Genomic DNA, 18043 nt, shown 5'->3' with positions numbered 1-18043 from the left:
GCAGATGACACAGAGGATAGTAAAGGGCCAGCCTGCGTTCTTCATGCTTCCCCCTACCAATACCAGGACAGCCACTGATCCAATGGAACATAACGCTGGAAGCAATTCTCAACAAAAAACAGTTTTGATATACTTATGATAATGAACTGAAAAAAACTGATCTTCATTCCAGAATGTAGAGCTCATAATTGCTTCTAAGGACATATTATCCCTAAAAGCGAGAGAAGTCGCAACGGCTCTCACTTTCATGTGCCTTGTTAGCGTTAATAGAAGGTAAAACTTCTTCCTGGAGTTGAGAGTGTGCTTCCACTATCAAACTTGTAAGAAAAAGGAAATGGCGTTCTTAGACATCGCACGAGACAGAGACTTCACAGAACACCATAGACTATTTACAGGCTCTTTAATCTTTTCTGTTCTCTTTAAAGAATAGCTTAACACTCTCACTTGGCATAGAAGCCATTCTTCCTCCTAGGTCCGGATGATATCCATCAGATTCTTAATGGTAAAAGAACGTGGCCAGGTTTGTCACATCTTCGTCTTTGCCAGAAACCCCAATGAAAGAGAACAAACAGCATCACCTTGGGAAAAACCCAATCTCTTGTCTGTCGCCTGCAATTCACCGACCTGTTTAGCAATAGCCAGAGCTTACTAGGAAGAGGGTCCTCTTAGTGAGGTTTCTAAGAGATACTGAGTTGATGGGTTTGCAAGAGTCACCCGAAAGCCACTTCAGTACTACATCTAGATTACATCTAGGCTTTTCTGACTTGCAAGTATCCAGAGATCTAATAATATCACTAATGTCATTGTTGTGTCAGGCATCTAAACCTCTGTGCTTGAATGCAGAGTTTAGCATCGCTCTATACCCTGGGGGATAGTGGTTTCAGAAGAAGAGACCTTATGTCTTCTACACCAGTCTCTGAAAACTGACCATTTTGACTGGTAAAGCTTGCTAGTAGACGATCAACGACATCTAGCAATGGCTTCTGCAGCTTGTCTTGAAAAGCCTTTCACTTTTAACTAGTCATCTGACAGTCAAAATCCTGTCAAAGACAGAATGGACAATCCCTGGTGGAACCTGAACAGGTAAGGCTGTTTGAGTAGACTTCCTCTGAGGGAGGAGTCTTGTGAAGTCTACAATTAGACGAAGAAGGTCTGAAAACCATTCTTTCCTCAGCTAGAAAGGAGCTATACTAGGGTCATGGAGACATTCTGATGACTCACAAACTTCTTTGTCACCTCCCATATCATTGCAAATGGAGGAAAGGCATACAGGTCCAATCCTGTCCAATCTAGAAGCATAACGTCTGTCGCCCATGCAAGAGGAACTGGCGAACAAAAGATTGGAAGACGATGGTTCTACGCTGTTGCAAAGAGGTCTATTGTTGGCTGTCCCCAAAGCCTCCAAAGATCCTTGCAGACCTCGTGCTCTAGAGTCCATTCTGTCGGAAGCACTTGCTTTTGTCTGCTGAGTTCGTCTTCTATGACGTTCAGCCTGCCTAAATCAGGAGCTCTCTTGCTGTCTGGTAGGGAGTAAAGGAATGAGTGCCCCGTCGCTTGCAGATGTATGACAGTGCTGTTGTGTTGTCCGCAAATACTGCCACTGTCTTTCCTGACATTGTTGAGAAAAGTACTGAAAACCAAGAAAGATCGCCAACAGTTCTTTTACGTTGATGTGAAGAGCTTTCTGGTCCACCGACCAAAGCCCTGATACCTTTTGAGACTCCAAGATAGCTCCCCATCCTGGGTTCCTCGGGTGAAGTGACTTTCACTCCTGCAGTCTGTTCACAGACATCCACCACTGTAGATCTGACTTTGTCTCCTCGGAGATGGGATAGATGAACGAGTCCTCCTGAGTCTTCCTGGACCAAAGAACCTTCAGGAAAATTGGAGAGGACGCATGTGTAGCCTGCCCAGTCTGACAAATGGTTCCTCTGAGGAAAGGGTTCCCAGTAAGCTCATCCACTGAAGACCTGAGCAGGACTTCCGATCCATGAACTCCTGTACTGTCTGCAGGCAAGAGTCTACTCTTCTGGGCGAGAGAAAAGCCTGAAAAGTCGGAGAGTCCAAAATCATGCCGAAATAACGAATCGTCTGAGACAGAACAAGCCAAGATTTTTGGGCATTGATTAGGACTCCTAGATCCTGAGTTAGAGAGGTAAGTTTCTTCAAGTCCCCCGTGCACTGTTCCTTAGAGGGAGAACTTAAAAGCCAGCCGTCAAAGTAAAGGAGACGTTTATCCCTATCAAGTGTAGCCACTTTGCGAGAGGGAACAAGACCCTTGTGAATACTTGAGGTGCCATCGTCAGTCTGAAGCATAGGGCTCTGAATTGAAATACTTTGCCTCTGAAAACGAAACAGAGAAGTTTCCTTGATTCTGGGTGAATAGGGATATGGAAGTACATGTCTTCCATATCCAGTCACCATCCAATCCTCTGGATGAAGAGAAGCTAGGATAGAAGCACTGGTCTCCATGCAAAACTACAGTGGTCCCCCTGCATTCGCAGCTGATGGATACCAGACCCCCCCCCCCCCCCCCCCCCCCTCCCCCCCACAAATAGTTAGAAATCCCTTTTTTTTTGTCACGAATAGTTGGAACCCCTATAAAAACACTGAAAACAGCCTATATGTATCACAATTTGTCGAAAATTGTATTTTTCCTAACTATGCAAACCTGAGGTTCTTTAACAATAGGAATGTACTTACGGCTGTTGAATCTTGAACAAGGTGGTTAGGCAGTAACTACCGTGGGGCAGGCTAGCCTGCCCGGATGTAAACACTCCACTTTGCCTTTCGGCCCAGGTTCAGATTGAGGGGTGGTATGAGGTGGGCATATTTGTTAAAGGACCTCAGGTTTGTATAGTTAGGAAAAATACAATTTTCGACAAGTTGTGATTTGTTCTGATACGTAATACAAACCCTCGGTCCTTTAACAATAGGAAGACTCACTGATTGGTGGGAGGAATCTGAGTGAGCCTCTAGAACTGACTGGAGTTGTGCGCACCTTTTAGGGCTACTTAACTCCTGGTCGTAAAGAGGCAAGGAGGAGTGCCCTGCTGCCTCTAACAATTTGATCGGAGATAGGAGCTGCGTGATTTTCAGAGTCAGACTTCTGGGCCTTTTCGAAATGAGTGAGGTATCGTGACTCATCCAAAAAAGGGCTGTGAAGAATATTGGTGTCGGAGACATTAATGCAAAGTTCTGGGAAGGGTTTGCATTATTGTCAGTCTCCTTCCTCCCCTTGCTAGAGGAAGGAGTGGGATTGCTTCTATGATTCTGATAAGAAACATAAAAAGGATGCTTATGTATAGGCTTACCGCGTAAATCATCGACCAGCCAGTGTGAGTTCGAGTCCTATCCTCAACCCGAAGGACGAGGAATGGAGAGACGAGGCGTGGAAGGGGGAGAGCCAGTCACTCTCGCATCCTTCTTACCTCTACAACTGCGCACCATGGACGAGATGCAACTTGTCCTCTTGAAGGAGCTGGGTAAGCAAACACATCTTGTAAGCATCCACCACTGGTCCAGGGAAATGAGGTTCCAAGGACCTGTGGGCAGTCCCAAAGGGAAAGAAGGATATGGTGGCAATGGCCTATCCATCTTCCTGTCCGGTCTATCCATCTGCAGCGAAGTCTCTCGCGGTCTCGTATCCCACTGCAGCAAAGTCTCTCATGGTCTCGTATCCCACTGCAGCAAAGTCTCTCATGGTCTCGTATCCCACTGCAGCAAAGTCTCTCATGGTCTCGTATCCCACTGCAGCAAAGTCTCTCATGGTCTCGTATCCCACTGCAGCAAAGTCTCTCATGGTCTCGTATCCCACTGCAGCAAAGTCTCTCATGGTCTCATATCCCACTGCGGCGAAGTCTCTCATGGTCTCGTCATCTCCGCAGTGGATAAAGACACCGACACTTCATAGTGGGTGTCGATAGTTCTGGGTACCGGAACACGCCAGTAGGACGAAGTAATAACTTGAATCTGGATCAAACCGATACAAAGTCCAACCAGCGTAGCTCGTGATGGTCCTGGACGCTTCGACAGCTGGCCGATACTGACTGCGTTCGGTTTGGTTTTGGAGGCGAGCTGTCCATGCATCCCGAGGGGGCGTAGTCACGTGACCCTCGCCTTTTGAAGGGTTATGCCGAGAGACCATACAAATTGTCTATCTGTTGCCACCGATGCTGGAAGGCGAGATGATGCTTCTCTCATAGCATGTGCCCAACAGACAAAAGTCAATTGCCTTCTAGAGACCGAGGTCCCTGATGGCAAGACAGAAGTTCTCATAGGAGTTGAATCTCAACTAAGGAGAAACAATACTATGTGCCGTTAAAGACGAAGGTGATAGGTGAATGCAGATCTACGTCTTCACAGCCGAATCGAGAGAAGTTAACTCTCAAGATTCTGAACGTAGAAAAGTCCCTCCTATGACACCAACCCACAAAGATGGCTTAATCCCTGTTATTTACAGAGGACTGAAAACGCTAAACCGCTACTTCATTAATGTTCGTTGAGGAGTCGGAGTTGTAATGAAAGTGGAGTGCTTTTCAGTAATAAAAACAGGGATTGTACTGCCTGAAGAACTGCTTCTCATGGGCTGAATCATCTTCTTCCTCCCAGCTTATCCAGGGAGGACATATATATACTTGGAAGTAGAGCTGGCAGGGTGGGGAACAGGCGATGTCTTCCGTTATACAATTCGGGGTGGACAATGAACAATTGCACACCTACGAATACGAGATATATTTAGAAGACAAACTCAGATGTCTGAAGAAATCATTCTGCATTGTCGCACCGGCAGGTGCGATGCAGCGGGAGACTAGGCTACAGACTTCTGTTACCGTGCGGTAAACCAAAAGATGATAGCAAGTCTAGTGAGATATCTCTGTCTGAAAATTCTCGCAATGTCAAAGGCGATGCAGTAGAGATGGTCATCCACGTATGCGAGAATTCCAGCAAACCAGAGACCTAAGTTTGTGATTGCTGGGCAGAGATTTGGTTCGGTAGTCAATCATCGCAGAGGAGAGAGACAAAATCCGATCGTATTATCTCGGAGAGCCAGCTGGTACTGGGTTCACCGTTAGCTCTCGCTCACTCGTCATCCTGAGTTGCCAGGTAATCCATTCCAAGAAGGAATACGTTCGGCTAGAACCATCGAGTGCAAAAAAAATACGTTCGAGCATTTGCATTTAATTGAAACAAATTTCGGTGAATGCAAACGCTGAGGTGTTGTTGTTGTAACAATACCATAAGTATCTCAAAATCAAAACTAGTAACTCCTGGGAGGTTTGCAGGGCAGTCGCGAGTTGCAGTTCAATTAAGAAGATACTATTCGTCTCTGTCACAACCCGTAGAGTTAACTACGGTATGTGCCTACACCTCGGACAATTCAACTGATAACAGAAGCATGTCGTGAGGGCAATATACGTAGTATATTTGTAGGTTCCTGTATATAGACCTCCATCCTAAATTCTCTTCCATTCGAGGAACAAGAATAAGGACTGGAAGCCGACACCCTTCATTCTCTAATGAAGAGAGCGAAGGAGAAGTTTTCCCGAAGGAAGACTTCTATGGTGATAACAGGATACCGAAGACGATAGTTCAAGCCGAACTGGATGTTCCCACCCGTTCTTCTCTATCCCGGGGTTGGCCGCCTACTGAGGCGACTGACCGTCAGGTCCATCCAGGCTGAGCCCCTCCCGAGATATTCTTCCTTCAGCAGCAGTACTTCACTCGAATGCTAGTAATTCCAGGAATTCGAGCATTCGGCGAGATTCCCGATTATCGTAGTAACAATTATTTGGGATTCTCGTCTCGCCCACTCTGGACCGTGGTTTCGCCCAAGTGTTTGCAGATCGTAGAAGACCAAAACACTCGGAGAGTGCTAGAAACTCCGAAGAATTCTAAGCGCTCAGAGAAACCCCCACTGAATTCGTCAGACGATCATTGGGTGGTGGTCCTCCCGATTCTTGTAGAAATCGAGGATGAGGCAAGATCCTTCCTCAACGACGGGGTCTTACGTCCGGTAGGACCTGAAGGTCCCTCCAGGAACGCAGTCCCCAACGTGGAATCCTACGGAGAACGCTCTGCAGGATCCTTCCCCTTCCTGTCGCAGCCATAGGGAGAGAGGGAATGGGGGAGGAAGATTGGATACTCGCTTGCCTTCCCAGCGGAACTAGCAGTCGGAGAAGCGAGTACGGGCAGCCATCACTGTGTTGTGATGGCCGCTCAGAGTCTAGGAAAACGTTACCGTCTGGAGAAAACGTTTTCCTCGAGGAGGGTTACGACTCGTACTGTAGGCTAAACGTCTGCCACCACCGTGACCGTCGTCTGGGTGGGGCTGAGCGAGCACCTGACAGGAGAGAGCCGATACCGTCCTCCGATGCGTCCCAGTCCTCGTCGAGGTCGAAACCTCTCAAGAGGACCGAAGGGGGAGCCCACCCTGGTCTCTGCATGCGTGGTCCAGCGGGACCGTCACGTGAACGGCGGTGATGGACACTCCGAGAGTCTGGGAAGCGTCATTCGTCCTCGCCAGCCCCGCACGATCTCCTCCAACCACTTGAGTGAGGATCTGTCGGTCCCAAGACTGAACCAGGCTCGTGGCCGGACCGTAAGAAGTGCATTCATCAGGTCACTCTTGTTCGCCTTGTTCCTCCTGGTGTAGCCTGAGGAGGTTGAAGGGACAGGTGAGGGAGACCTGACGCTCCTACCCTGCCTACTAGCAGAACCAGTAGGCTGAAAACTCAATCACCACTATTATGTAAAATAGGGAAAAAAATTAAAATAATGAGGATACTCCTCATGCATCCAAGGGCACTGCCATCCGAAGTGAGAGGAGATCCCCCAACACCAACACCGCACTCCCATCCTTCTACCTTTTTCCGATAGTAAGTGAAAGGAAGAAGAAGAGAAATTACCCATAACAACAAAACACGGACAAAACCTTTGAAGTTCCTTGGTAATTCCCCAAGCGTAAGCGTAATTTCCGGAAAAAAAATACATTGTTCCTTGGTTACCCAGGATTAAATAATCACTTTACGTTTTAAATACCATGTTCATCCATCCTCCACGATAAAAAAAATAAAAAACCATACTTCTCTCGGGTTTCCCTTTTCATGCAGGTCTGAGCCAGTGTTAAAGGGCGAAAGAATGTAAATAATATTTGTTCCGACACAGCATACAAACCTTCGGTCCTTTACCAATAGGAAGTACGAGCGGCAGCTGGATAGGTTTCGTAAGCTTTCTGAACAAAGGGGTTAAGGGGGGGGGGGGGGGGTGGGGGGTTCGGTAGTTAACTGCTTGTCCGACAGGTGCGCGCGCGCGCGAAACGGGAGGTAAACAAACCACTTTGCTTTCGGCCTGCTGGCGTGTAGACGTGTATCATCGCTCTCTGCCCGCTTCATCGTCGGTTGCTTTCGCATGGTGTTTTTTTTTTCTTTTTTCTATTTTATCTAGTGAAAACTGAATTGTAAGTACAATCATTTCATATTTATTTCCATTGGAACTTCAATTGCGAATTAAAGGATCTTGGTTTCTCCACGCCCTCGATTACCCGAGTGCCGGGTCTGAAGGGCGTTAAGTCGCGAATCCATTTGGTTTTCCCACCCCTGAAACAAATGATCCTCGTATTGTGTATTTGTGCTCGGTGCCGAGGGCGGGAGAGCGCTCGCTCCGAGCTTTTAAAATATGTTTTTGGTTGGGAAATGTGTTAAGATTGAAAAAACGTCGTAAAGTAAGTTGCCCTTTTTTCATTTGATATTTTTTTTTGGGGACCTGGTATGCTTCGTTGCCGAGGAGAATGCGCTCGGCACGAAAACTTATTATGTTATGGAAGTGGAATCGCAAGTACAGTATTCTTTTTCATTTTCATATATTATTTTGATTGTAGCAATACTCATTTTGGATCAATTTCCGATCTTACCCGGAAATTGATCCTTTCCCCTTTTTATTTGAAATGAAGTGGAAATCCGCAAGTGCGGAGTTTCTTTTTTTCATTTTCATATTTTATTGAGATTGCAATTATTTACTTGGATCATGTTTTCCGCTATTTCCCGGGAATTGATCCTTCCCCTTTTTATTTGTATGAAAGTGAAATCGCAACGCGCAGTATTCTTTTTCATTTTCATATAATATTTTGATTGCATCAATTCATTATGGATCAAGGTTTCCGTTCATAATCGGAATGGATCCTTTTACCCTTGCGCTGGCGGTACCGAGGGGGGCGGGCAACAAATGCGCTCGATCCGAGCCCTTATTTCATTGTGAAGTGAATCGTAATGCAAGATTCTTTTTCATTTTTATTCCTTTTATTATTGATTGCATCAATATTTATTTTGGTTCAAGTTCCGCTCAGTCAGGGAATTGATCCTTATGCCCTTGCATTCGGGCCGAGGGCACGATTGCTCTCGGGCTCTTATTATTATTGTTGGGTACATGGGTGCTGTGCGGGGGTGGGGAACGAGAACCCCCCCCCGCTCAGCTCCCACAGATGGCCCTCCCCTTCGGGGGGGAGGTTATCTGCGTTCTTCTCCTCGCCGATCCGTCGAGCGCAGGGGAGGGCGCTCGGTGCCCGATGTACAATTGTATTCGGGGTCTTCCATCACTCGTCGGTGTGGGGCTCACCCCCCGCAGCGAGGGGACTTCCCCCCCACTAATCACTACTACTGTTATTATTTCCGCAGTGCTTACTGCCACGAGGGTGACCTTGGACCTTGGTGAGGTATGGGCGTCCTTCCATTTTTGCAGGGCGTGCTAGTGTCCAGGGCTGCGGTTCTATGTGTCTGGGCCTACTGCGGTCACCCATGGAGTGGTGACCCACGCTCCAGGTGATGACGGTCCCTCCTCACCTGGTGTACTCGCCTCACGTGGTAACAGTCTTGCCTACAGCCGCTGTGAAGTGCCCGTTCGCCGTACGAGAGGGGGGCGTGCCGCCGCCGCTCGTGGTTTGCCGCGCTGCCACGACCACACTTCCGCTGCCCTAGAGCTCGCCCCCTGGACCCTGCCGCCGGTACCAGGATGTTGCTGGCTGCTGCTCCACTTCCTGTGTTTCCGGTGCTGCCTGCCGTTACCTGCCGATTCTGGGCTGACTGTCCATGCAGTTGCTGCGCTGGCTGTCCCTGCCGTTGCTGCGCTGGCTGTCCTGCCGTTGCTGCGCTGGCTGTCCCTACCGATGCTGTGCTGGCTGTGCCTGCTGTTCCTGAGATGCCCATACCTGCTGACGTCGTCCCTGTTCGTGGTGGTACTACCCCAGACTATGGTCTGTCTGTACAGGTGCGTCCGGGCCCTGTGGCTTCGGCTCACAGCACCCCCGGCTCTGCTCTGGATGGCAGATCTTACGTCTGTCCTGAGGAAGCTGACGAAGAAGAGGAGGAAGGTGTCGTCGTCGTTCGTCTTCATCTTCTTCATCGTCGTCGGCTGCCGCCTCTTCTTCCCCTTCGACTTCTAAGGCTTCACAGCGAGGAAGAAGAAGGTTGCTCCTCCCTCCTAAGAAGTCTCCCTCGGGAGCTTCTCGGGACCCGTTCTACCTCGGTGGGGGACGGGAGGGTTCATTCCGCTGGTCCTCCTGCTCCTTCGGGAGCGGGGGCCCGTCTCTTCTTCCGCAAGGAAGAAGGACTACGGGGACCAGAGGGGTACCGGCTAACACCGGTACTTCCTCGCCTGGTGTCAGTGGTTCTGCCACTGCATCAGGGTCCGTCTCGGCCTCTCGTTCGCGGGAGGTTACCGAGTGTACGGTCGCCTACCAGTGACCGTGCAGCCAGGAACCAGACCTCTGAGCTCGCTCAGCGTCAGGTTCACGGCACGGGGCGGAAGACTGGTGACAGCCGCTCACGCGACTCTCACCAGACCAGCTCTCGCTCTCGCGGGCGACCAGCTGGCTACCCCTACCCGGGGGACGTTCACCGACGGTCCACGATCCGGCCACGGGTGAGGTGGGAAGAGGTCCTCCCGTTCGCTCGGTGCCAGCCACGGGCTGGAACCAGGCGACGTGACGTGCCATGAGGGACAAAGCACCGGGGTCTCACTGTGACAGGGTGGAGCCTGCAGGTTTTTCGCCTGACCGTCGCTCTCACAGAGAGCGATCGGGTACGGCAACCAGCACCAGCCCTTCTGACACTCGAGATCGGGGGCCGCTGTGCTCAGTCCAGCCGTTCTCCACAGCGAGACGGTTCGACCAGGCCTGCAGCTCGATCGCCACCGCGGGTTTGGGTTGACGATCGCCTGCAGCCCTCCAAGCCTGCTGGTTCTGCCAGCGAGCGAGGAGGGAGCGTCAGGTCTGCCTCTCCCGTACCTTCAACCTCCTCGGGTTACACTGGGAGGAGCTAGGTATTGGAGGGAGTGATCGTGAGGGGTGCGCCCCTCATGATCCCACCACGAGCCCTACGTGCCAGGCACGGTTCTTGGACCGGCCAGGACGTATGCGCAAGTGGATGGAGAAGACCGAGAGGGCTGTCGCTCTTCCCCCCCTTCTTAGGAGGAAGGTTCTCGGAATATGCTCTTGTTCGAAAGGGGAGCCGCCTTAACTTAAACGGTTCCCATCTGCAAAGATGCTGTGACTTCCGAGATCGCCGCTCCCACCAGCAGAGAGCCACGTCTGGCTCGGTGAGTCGTTTTGGGGCCTCCCGAGAGGGACCCAAATTGACGGTGGGTCTGCCGCGATCGGAGCTTGCCGACTGTGTTGAACCAGGTAGTCTCTCGTCTCGGACAAGAAGGCTCTCTCAGTTTTCTGGCCCGGTCGAAAAAACAAGCTACTTCACCTCCTCTACTTGCGACAGAGGCGTTTCTACGTGTCTTCGGGGGGGACAACCGTAATTTTGAAATACCCCTTCGGGTTTCCTCCTGAGAGTTTTTTTCGACCTCGACGAGGACTGGAATGAGTCGGAGGACGGTATCGGTCTCTCTCCTGTCAGGTGTCGATCAGCCCCACCCAGACGACGTTCACAGTGGCGGCAGACCCTTACCTACAGTATGAGTTCGTAACCCCTCCTCGGGAAAAATGTTTTCTCCTGACGATACGTTTTCCCAGGCTCTGAGAGGCTATCGCCGTAAGGCGGATGGCTGCTCCTTTTTTCTTCTCCAAAAAACTGCTAGTTCCGCTGGGAAGGCGAGCCAGTATCCAATTCCTCCCCCATTCCCTCTCTCCTTACGGCTACGAGGAAAAAGGGGAGGGGATTTCCTACAGAGATTTCTCTGTAAGATCCCACGTTAGGGGCTGCGCTACCGGGGGGACCTTCGGGTCCTACCTGACGTAAAGCCCCCGGTCGTTGAGGGAGGGATCCTGCCCCTTTCTCGATTTCTACGGGAATGGGCGAGAGGACCACCAGCCGATATCGTTTGATGAATTCGGTGGGGGTTTCGCAGAGTGCTTAGAATTCTACGGAATTTCTAGCGCACTCAGAGTGTTCGAGTTTTTTACGATCTCCAAACACTTAGGCGAGACCACGGTCCAAAGTGAGCGAGAAATCCCCGATAATTGTTACACGATAATCGGGAACCTCGCTTATGCTCGAATTCCTGTAATTTCTAGCATTTGGAAGAAGACTGCTGCTGAAAGAAGAGTATCTCACAGTAGGCGATAACCTGGAATAGAGAAGAACGGACGGGAACTTCCAGTTTGGCTTGAACTATCGTCTTCGGTATTCTGTTCACCATTGAAGCTTTTCCTTTGGGAAAGACTTCTCCTTCACTCTCTTGACTAGAGAACGAAGGCGGTCGATCTCCAATCCTTATTCTCATTCCTCGAAGAGGAAAAGAATTTAGGATGGAAGGTCGTGGTACAGAACCTACAAATATACTACGTATATTACCCTCGCGACATGATTCTTTTAACAGTTGAATTGTCCTCCGGGGGGTAGGGGCGCATACCGTAGTTAACTCTACGGTTTGTGACCGAGACGAATTGTATCTTAATTGAACTGCAACCTCGGGGTTGCCTGCAACCTCCCAGCAGTTATCAGTTTCGATTTTAGATACTTGGTATTGTCACGACAACAACCAAATCAGCTTTTGTATTTAATTTTTACCGGAATCGTTTCGGTTAAATATAATTGCTCGAGCGTATTCTTTATGCTCGATGGTTCTAGCCGAACGCATTCCTTCGTGGAATAATGGATTACCTGGCAACTCAGGATGACGAGTCACCGAGAGCTACTGGCGTATTGAACTGACTCCTGATAGCAGCTCAGTATCAGCTAGGTCTCGGAGATGCACGGTCGTTACGTCTCTCTCTCCCTGGTTTGATTGACTACCGAACCGTATCTCTGCCAACAATCATGGACTTAGGTCTCTGATTAACGGGGATTCTCGCAATAATGAAGGACCATCTACTGCTTGTGACGCTTCGATTTCATCGCCTTCGACATTGCAAGAATTTTCAACAGAGATATCTCTTGGACTCTTTCATCTTCTGTTTACCGCCACGGTAACAGAAGTCTGTACTAGTCTTCCGCTGCATCGCACAGCGATAATGCGAATGATTTGCAGACATCTGAGTTTGTCTTCAAAATATCTCGTATTCGTAGGTGTGCAATTATTCATTGCTCGCCCCGAATTAACAGATATGTCAGAAGACATCGCCTACTCTCCGACCTGACAGCTCTACTTCCAAATGATTCAGCCCATGAGAAGCAGTTCTTCAGGCAGTATTTCCCTGCCTTCATTACTGAAAAGCGCTCCGCTTTATTGCAACTACGATCCTCACCGGACAGCACAATGATAGCGGGTTAGCGTTCTCAGTCTTTGTAGCACAGGTTCAGAATCTTGAGAATCCTTCTCTCGGTTCAGCCGTGAAGACGTAGGTTGCTTTTTCTGTACACCTTCGTCTTCAACGACACATAGTGTTGTTTCTCCTTAGCTGAGAATCAACTATACTATGAGATATCTTGCCATCAGGGACCTCGGTCTCTAGAAGGCAATTGACTTTCGCCTGTTGGGCACATGCCCTTAAGAGAATCATCACCGCACCTTCTGGCATCGGTTGACGAACAAATTATTTGTTTAGTCTCTTGGCATAACCCTTTTAAGGCGAAGGTCACGTGACTTGCTCGTGGGTGCTTGGACAACTGCCTCCTACCGAACGCAGTCAGTCGGCAGCTGTCAGAGCGCCAAGTCTGTTACGAACTTCGCTGTTGGACTTAGTTCGGTTGTTCCATAACAGTTTTTCTTCGTCTAACGGCTTGTCACAGTACCCATACCATCGACACCCACCATTGAGTGTCGGTGTCTATCCACTACCGAGAAGAACTTCACTGCATGGGAATAGGAGAATGTGAGACACTTCGCTGCAGACGAATAGACAGTATGGGTACAGGACATCACCGAAGTCGAGAAGAGGGATAGGTCATACGACCATTCCCTTCTTTTCCTCTGAGGTAATTGCATGGACTTTTCCTGCGAAGTCAAGCATCCAGGGGATGGGGATTTTTCGTGACGCTCGATTTCGTACCGACTTCGTAGCGAAGACTCAGAACCCTTGGTTTCCTGGACGATCGGTTAGAGTCCTTCCAAAACAATCCCCTCCCTAATGGACTTCACCGCCGGTTCGATGCGAAGGAGATGCTGCTTTGTCCTCGAAAGCGGCGACCGCGCTTTCTGAAGAAACTCGACATCCCAGGCTGAGTGTTGAAGACTCTTCGTCAGCACCAAGATGACCTAGAAGTACACTCCCTCGAGTTACACAAGAACTTCTCCGTGCGCAGGTACTGAAGGCAGGGGTCTGGTACAACCAGACCACTGGCACCTCCTTTTACCTTTTGGATATTGCCCACAGGTCCTTGGATCGTTTTCCTTGGGACCCGTGGTGGCTGCTCAACACGTTGTGTAGCTAACCAGACCCTAGCAGGCTGAACAGCATCGAGTCCTGGTGTGACTGTAAGAATAGATAAGTGAATGAGAGAGTGACTGGCTTCTCTTCCTATCTTTTTCTCCCCCTCTACCTGTGGGTAGAGGGATACGGTCATCACCTTGCTGGATAAGGACGAGATGCCGGTGAGCTACTCGACAGAGCCCCATCCTATCCCTTGTTCACTAGGGATGGGAGCGAATATCCACCACTTCCTCCTACAAGGGGGGGGAAGTGGATGCCAACAAGAGACAAACCATAACTTTATGTTGCCTCTTGCAAATAGGAACTTGTTCTTGTTTGCTGGTACGAAGAGATACGCTTGCCTCCTCTCTTAGTACTTGGTCCATAGGTCTGACCATTGATCCTGCGGTGCACACCCCGATCAATCGGTACAGAGGCTTGGATACCCTCCCTCGCTCTTACGACCAGGAGGCATCCAAGGTTGGGCGAACACCAGTCTGTTCACAAAAGACTCAGATTCCTCCCACCAAGAAGTGAGTCTTCTATTGTAAAAGGACCGAAGGTTGTATGCCGTGTCGGAACAAATGACAATTTGTCGAAAATTCATTTTTCCTAACTATACAAACCTGAGGTCCTTTTACACATAGTCCCACCTCATGCCACCCCTCACTCTGCAGTTTTTTGCTTGGGCCAAAAGCAAAAGTGATTTGTTTACCTCCCAGCGCGCAGCGCGCGCCTGTCGGACAAGCAGTTAACTACCGAACCCCCTTGTTCGAAAGCTTACGACCTATCCAGCTGCCGCTAGTACCTTCCTATTGTAAAAGGACCTCAGGTTTGTATAGTTAGGAAAAATGCAATTTTGGACAAATTGTCATGTTGGCATACCTTAGCCGCCGACTCTTACACCGTAGAGGGGCGGTTACAAAGGCTATCACAAGAAGTGGGTTTGTATATTTATTGAAAAACCAAGGACAAACATTTGTTTAGTATTAATATCAAATACCGTATATGCATAATTATTTAAATACAAAAAATAAACCAAAAGGATCCCACCGGGAAAAAAGATCAGCGACCAGTCAGCTGGAGCTCACAAACACACGTCTTCCTCGGAAGACGGCCGAAAGCACAGTGGCGTGTTTACATCCGATCCGGGCAGGTAGCCTGCCCCACGGTAGTTACTGCCTACCTTGTTCAAGATTTCAACGGCCGTAATTCCTGCTATGCCAAAAGTATATTCCTATTGTTAAAGGACCGAGGGTTTGTATTACTTATCAGAACAATTTGTTAGCTAAAACTCAAGAAAAACCCACTAAAAATTTTCATACTTGTTTTTTTAATAGTTTTATCACAAAAAGTGCATTTTATGCTGAAATTTATAAAAAAAACCCAGGAATTTCTGGATATTTTTCATAGAAAAATACTGCGTATAGGCGAATTCTCTGTGAATAATGAGGTGGAAATGTTCCTAAGAGAAATCCGGGAATGCGTAAGTCCACGAATCTGGAGAACTTGAATACGGGGGGTCCACTGTACATCATGATAAAATGATTCAGAGCATGATGTAGGATGGGCCTCCAACCCCCTATGACTTGACTACAAAGAGTTGGTTGTTAAAACCCCTCTGTGTCATGATCTACTACCTCTTCCACTGCACTTTTGTGTGGCTAAGAGACTGAACCTCTTGCGAGAGAGCAAATGTCTCTGGGATCCTACTGAGTACGCTGTTAACTCTATTGGAAAACTGGACAACGGCAGCCTCTGTAATAGAGGGATCAAATAACCTTCCTTTAACACTTGATCCACGCAAGGATCTGCACCTCTGTAGCTCCATTCCCTCCAGAAATAAAGGAGCCTTGCACCTCTGTGGCTTCATTCCCTCCAGAAATAAAGTAGCCTTGTACCTACAGGAACACGGGAGACACACAATTCATTGTTTGATGGAAGTCTTGATCGAGGACTTCTTGACAGGTCTGGCACAGGAGCGCAAGTTTGATCTAGGTCTAGACTGAAAACTGGTTCTGCTTCCTCAAAAGGGACGAAACTGAAGTGGGGAGAACGACTTAGTAGACATTGCTACAGGCTCCTTTGGTTTCTTGGTTGACTGCATTAACAGATCCGTGGTGGATTTACTCTGAAGATCTGCAAGTACTTTTCTCACTGTCTCTTGTGGAAAGGGATACGTCTTGTCCAAAAGCAAGAACAAAAGCCTAGACTTCCACTGCACTTTTGTGGATAAGAGGCTGAACCTCTTCTGAGACGGCAAATGTCTCTTGGATCCTACTGAGTATGCTGTTAGCGCGATCGGAAAACTGGACAACGGCGGCTTCTGTAATAGAGGGATTAAATAACCTTCCTTTATCACTTGAACCACCCAAGGATCTGCACCTCTGTGGGTCCATTCCCTCCAGAAATAAAGGAGCCTTGAACCTACAGGAACACGGGAGACACACAATTCATTGTTTGATGGAAGTCTTGATCGAGGACCTTCTTAACAGCAGGACATATGTCCAGCAGTCTCAGAAAGTCGACCTCCGCGGTTTACCAAGGCAAATGGGCGATCTACTGTGATTGGTGTCGTAAACAGGGTTTTTACTCCACTCGCAACCTCTATTCAGCGAATAGCAGACTTTTCAACCTTCCTCAGAGACGAGAAACGTTTGTCCGTTTCTGCCAATAGAGGCTACAGGGCGGCCCTGAGTTTGGTGTTACGCCTTAAAGGTATCGACATATCCTCTTCCTGGGAACTTTCCTTGCTAGTTAAGGGGTTTGAGCAGTCGAGTTCTCCTAGAGAGCTCAAGCCTTCGATGTGGGATGTTTCCTTGGTTCTCAAGAGCTTCACTAAGAGTCCATATGAGCCCTTGCGTCGCTCATCTGACAGGAACTTGACGCTCAAGACAGTTTTCCTTCTAAGAGGGTAGGAGAGCTCCACGGTCTGAGTTATGAGGTGAAGCACACCAGGGGTTGGGGAGTCGAAGTCCTTTGAATTTGTCCCGTAATTTGTGGCCAAGACCCAAAATCCCTCTGTGCATGATGACAGGTTCATTTCCTTTTCCATTCCATCACTGACTGACTTTGTTAGTGGTGATGCTCAAGAGCTTTTGTTGTGTCCTGTCTGTGCCCTGCGTTGCTATCTTAAAAGGACTTGGCACCTTAGACCAGGCTGCCAGTCTTTTTGTTAGTACAGGCCATAGAAGAAAGAGATGTTTAAGAATACTATCTCTTTTGGATACAGGAAGCCATCAGACAGGCATACTTGACTGATGATGATTCCACCACCATGTCTGTGCAGGCTAGAGTGAATGACGTTAGGGGTATCGGTCCCTCTCTGGCTTTCAAAAAGAACTTGGTTCTACATAGAGTGCCGAGCGCTGGTACTTGGTTACGCCAGTCCACGTTCGCCTCTTTCTATCTTAAGGATGTTGCCCAACAGTCTGCGGACATGTTTTCCCTGGGTCCTGTGGTGGCTGCCCAACAGGTTGCATAACTCATAGTTGCCCTTAACAGGGCACTTTTGTATCTTACCCAAGATGATTGTGTGGATGAGAGAATGAGTGAGTTGGCTGGTCTCCTTCTTTCTCTTGTACCTTTCCTTCTTCCTTCGGGCAGATTAAGGAATAGACACGTCATTTGCTGGACTGGTCTGATACAAGTGAATAAGGTAGTCATACTGATAGTGTGGTTGCTTAATATGTAAATATCAAATCCTCTATTCAGTAGCATATGCTCCACTCCTTGGCAAGGAGGATTTCAGAGTAGTACAATCCTGGTGTGTTGGTTTGCTATTGGACAGTCAAAGCTTCTCTTTGGTTCCCTCTACAATGGTTATCCCATATATCATTGTATGTCACTCAGGGTCTGAGTGGTTAGATATCAATTTATATAGCTTCTCTAACAGGCTTCAGTCCCTCTCCAGAAGTCATTTCTTCTGGAAGGTGGACTGGTGGGTAGGCCCCCAGCCGGTTTAGGATGTCTTTTACCTCCCTCCAAGTATGAGTCTATCCTACTGTTTAGACCGAAGGTTAAGGTTTGTTCGCTTATGAACAAATGACAAATTTTCAAAGACAATTTGTATTTTTCGTTGCTACAAACCTGAGGTCTTAACATTATACTGCTCGCCTCTAGCCGCCCCTCTGTGTGTTAAGACATCCTGAGTTGGGAAAGACTGACGCGTTGGCGTAGGTGAATGGTCTTTGACCATTTTTCACCCGATCTATGCATGTGTTGCCAGATATCACAAGATTCCTTGCTTTC

General features: G+C 48.6%; 1 protein-coding gene across 1 annotated transcript in view; it reads left to right on the top strand.

The window, feature by feature from the left end:
- The window catches only part of LOC135214633 (MAU2 chromatid cohesion factor homolog), a 171914-nt gene that overhangs the window by 103398 nt on the left and 50473 nt on the right, over positions 1–18043 (top strand). The gene's annotated exons all lie outside the window — the stretch shown is intronic.

This window comes from Macrobrachium nipponense, chromosome 46 (genome assembly GCF_015104395.2).
Source record: "Macrobrachium nipponense isolate FS-2020 chromosome 46, ASM1510439v2, whole genome shotgun sequence".
Taxonomy (NCBI): Eukaryota; Metazoa; Arthropoda; class Malacostraca; order Decapoda; family Palaemonidae; genus Macrobrachium; species Macrobrachium nipponense.
This window is presented reverse-complemented; position numbering and strand designations above follow the sequence as displayed.